The sequence below is a fragment of the Ursus arctos genome, unplaced genomic scaffold, assembly GCF_023065955.2.
Source record: "Ursus arctos isolate Adak ecotype North America unplaced genomic scaffold, UrsArc2.0 scaffold_25, whole genome shotgun sequence".
In the NCBI taxonomy this organism is placed as follows: Eukaryota; Metazoa; Chordata; class Mammalia; order Carnivora; family Ursidae; genus Ursus; species Ursus arctos.
Genome location: NW_026622930.1, coordinates 41,228,142 through 41,232,544, shown reverse-complemented (window position 1 = coordinate 41,232,544; position 4,403 = coordinate 41,228,142). Strand labels below are relative to the sequence as shown.

General features: G+C 39.2%; 1 pseudogene; it reads left to right on the top strand.

Annotated features, from left to right (window-relative positions):
- Nucleotides 1-2,721: 2,721 nt before the first annotated feature.
- Nucleotides 2,722-2,840, top strand: LOC113242417 (5S ribosomal RNA; annotated as a pseudogene).
- The last annotated feature ends 1,563 nt before the right edge of the window (nucleotides 2,841-4,403 follow it).

The window sequence follows — 4,403 nt, the reverse complement described above, 5'->3', positions numbered from 1 at the left end:
TTAGACGGTCTAGTTTAGAGTTTTCCAAAGTATTCTGAAAATTTCATGACCAAATAAGTTTTAGAAAGACTGACTCTCACTCATAGAGTCCTAAATAATTCTAATATAAGATAGAAAGTGCCAAGGACCATAAAAAAAACAAAAAACATCACCTTTATAGAGTTGACTCCTTCGTTTGTCTCAACAACCACCAACCAATCCATTACTAAATTGTATGGTTTCTGCTTGTAAGATCTGTCTCCAAGCAGCTCGGGAAAAGATTCCGTGCAAGAATAACCAGAGGATTCACTCCATGCAGTGTATGTTCTCTGACCTCAGGTAATTAAATTACAACTCAAGAACAGAAAGACAGCTATAAAATCTCCCAATGTCCAGAAACTAAGTGACATACTTCTAAATAACCAGTGAGTTAAACAAAAAATTATGAGTGAAATCAGAAAATATTTTATCAGAAGAACAATGAAAACATGATATATCAAAACTTGTAGAATGCAGCTAACACAGTGCTAAGCAGAAAATTTATAGCTCTAAACACATTTATGAGAAGAGAAGGAAGGTTGAAAATCTGTGATATAACTTCTAAATCAAGAAAAAGAATAGCAAATTAAACCCAAACAAGTAGAAAAAAGAAAATAATAAAATAAGAGCAAAACAGTGAAGGAGAAAGCATATATGTAATGAGACAATTAACAAAGACAAAAGTTAGGTCTTCGAAAAGATTAATCAAATTAATAAACTGTTAGCAAGACTGATCAAGTAAAGAAAAAACACAAATTACCAATACAACAAATGAAAATGGAAACATCACTATTAAATCTACAAACACTTGGGTGCCTGGCTGGCTCAGTTAGAAGAGCATGTGACTCTCAATCTTGGGGTCATGAGTTCAAGCCCCACATTGGGTGTAGAGATTACTTAAAATAAATAAATAAACTTAAAAAAATTCTATAAACACTAAAAAGATAGTAAGAAGCTATTATAAACGATGTCAATAGTCAAATAATAATTTTATCTGAAAAAATCAGGTGAAATGGACAAATTCCCTGAAAAATACAACTTAGAAAAAGTCAACACAAAAAGAAATAAAAAAATCTGAATAGCCCTGTATCTAGTAAAGAAATTGAATCCGTAATTAAAACTCTTTCAACAAAGAAACTAAGAGTCAAGAGCTTTGCTAGTGAATTGCCCAAATATGCCCAGAGCGCCACACAGTCATGTCACATCCTCTCCCCTCCTTCCACTTTAATGCTCAGATTCTTACCATCGTGCTCTGCTTTGAGACCACAAGGACCAATGCCATCATTTCCGATGTCCGTGTTTATGTTCGTCACCACCTGAAGCCTAAGATCGTTTCCAATCACCGTCATCTCCACACAGCTCTGCACATCCCTTAGTTGAATTCCATTTCCCACCCTTCTCTAATTTCCAAAAACCTTCAAACGTGCTTTCTGGAACCCAGTGCACCATCAACCCAACCACCCATAAACACCTCTTCTCTGAATATCCCTTTTCACCTTGTTGCTCTAATTGAAACTGGCTCTTTCCTGAGAATACCTTGCTCCCGTTAGCCCCCTCAAATGGTGGCTGTTTTCATTTCCCACAGCCCTTGTACCTGTGTCTGGAGTCCAGATGGAACTAACTACAATGGAGCTTAGATAGTTTAAATCTATACTGGGGTGTAGACAGTGGAGAACTGCCTGCTCCTCAGTGCCACTTCTGTAACATTATCCTTACTTTCTTCCTAAAAAAAAAAATCTTGTCTTGAAAATTACACCCTCAGATTTCACTACCCTCTCTTCCTCATTGTTGTAGCCATCACAGACCCCTGGATCTTCCCTCACATGATTTGAAGAATATTAGTACCTGGCCACTGTCAATTTCTCCTATACTATTCTTGACATATTACTTGGCAATTTCAATATCTATGTTAATAAATCTTCCGATTGCTAGCTTTTCAATCTCTTAGCTTATACTTCCCAATCTTGTTTTCCACTCTAGCTCAGTCACATACTCTCAGGACATACCCTAGACTATGTTTTTATCCATAACTGCACTGCTTCACTTCCCCGCTTACCTAGCTTAGTGCTATGGGCCATTATTTTTATCACCCCCATCATACACCCTCAACCACCTTGTCTCTCTTTCCCTTCTAGTGTATTAGTTAGAAACAATAGGATATGTATAGAGGGATATATAAAAAGATTTATTATAGGAATTGGCTCGTGCAGTTGTAGAGGTTAACGAGTCCCACCGTCTACCATTTGCAAGTTGAAGAACTAGGAAAACTGGTGGTGTAATTCAATTCAAATCCAAAAGCCTGAGAATCAGGGTGCTGATGGCATAAATTATCTGAGTCCCAAAGCCCAAGAACCAGGAGCATTGATGTCTGAGGGCAGAAAAATATGGATCTCTCAGCTCAAGCAGAAAGAGAGTGAATTCAAACTTTACCTGCCTTTTTGTTCTATTCAGACCTTCAACAGATTGGCTGAGGCCTACTTATATTGGGGTTCACCAATTTGTATGCTAGCCTTTTCTGGAAACACCCCATAGATACACCCAGAAGTGTTCTACCAACTCTCTGTGTATCCTTAGACCAATCAAGCTGACGCATAAAATTAACCATCACATTTAGTAAATCCAACTCTCCACCCACTGAACACCTAGTTGAATGTGTGTGGTGAAGAGCCATAAATATGTTGACTAGTCTCAGTATAAATTCTTGTCTATGGCTATACCACCCTGAATACGCCTGATCCCATCTGTTCTCAGGTGGTAAGCAGGGTCAGGTCTGGTTTGTACTTGGATGGGAGATTGCTTGGGAATGCTAAGTGCTGTAGGCTGTTAAAAAAAAAAAGGAAGAAAAAGAAGAAATTCCTAATACCTAACCTCAAGTAGGCCTGTAGTGCTTCCGGAGAACCCTCCTGCATTTCCTACTCGAGTGGTCACACTTTCTCTTTAACTTCCTTCCCTCTCTACAAAATCAGTTCATGAACTTGCTACCCATTTCAGTGTGAAACTTTTTTTTAAGATTTTATTTATTTATTTGACAGAGAGAGAGAGCACAAGCACAGGGAGTGACAGGCAGAAGGAAAGGGAGAAGCAGGCTCCCTGCTGAGCAATGGGCCCAATGTGGGACTTGATCCCAGGACCCTGGGATCATGACCTGAACCAAAAGCAGATTCTTAACTGACTGGGCCACTCAGGCACCCCTCAGTGAGAAACTTTACTGTGAGAACTTCCATATGATTTCCTCACCACATCTCTCCTGACTCTGACTTTCCTTCTATTACTGCAGAGGGATTATACATGGTCCTTGATAGACAACCCTTAGCTCCCAGCTAAGGCTAACTTTTGCACCAGGTCAAATCCCCTTTCACCCACCTAAGGACATCAAATAAGGAAATGTCCCCTCTTGCTTTTACCTCATCAAATGTTTCCTCATTACTAGATCAGTCTCATAAATATGCTATAATATTTCACATTATAAAAAGAAAAATGTGACCCCACTTCCCCCTCTAGTTACACTTCATACTATGTTCTCTGTTTCATAAAAACTTCTTGAAAAAATTATCTATACTCACTGTCTCCACCTCCTCTCCTGTCATTCAGTCTTGAAACCACCCCAGCCAGGATTTTGTCAAGGTCATCAGTGACTGTAAGTCTCAGAACACATTTTATTCAACCTCACAACAGCATTTGATCCATTGATTTTGTCTTCCTCTATAGCTGTTTTCTCCTCTTAGTTTCTAGGACACCACTCTCTCGGTTCTCTTTCTAACTTACTGATGACTGTGCAACAGTTTCCTTTGCTGTAAATTTCCTTTCTTTGACCTCCATATGTTAGAGTCCCCAGATTCAGCTTTGGACCTCTTCCTTTCTCAATTTATCCTCATCTCTTAATGATCTCATAAAGTCCATAACCATGTGTTATGTGCACATTGACAATCCCACATTTTTTTTTCTCAATCCTGGCTTTTACTTCAAATTCCCAGCTTGCAGAGGGGGTAGGTGTCCAACTCCCAAACCCATTCTTCCCATTGTCTTCCCCATTTCAGTAAATGGAAAATCTGTTCATTCAGTTAATCTAGTTAAAAAACTTGGAATAATTGAGGCACCTGGGTGGTTCAGTTGGTTGAGTGTCCGACTCTTGGTTTTGGCTCAGGTCATGATCTCATGGGTTGTGAGATCAAGCCTCACGAAGAGCTCCCCACTAAGTGGGGAGTCTGCTTGAAGATTCTCTCCCTCTGCTCCTCCCCTCACTTGTGAGCACGTGCTCTCTCTCTCTCTCTTTCTTGCTCTCAAATAAACATAAATCTTAGAGAAAAAAAAACTTGGAATAATCCTCGACCCTTCTCTTGCTTTCATACCCCAGATACAATCTATTATCAAGCATTTCTGAAATT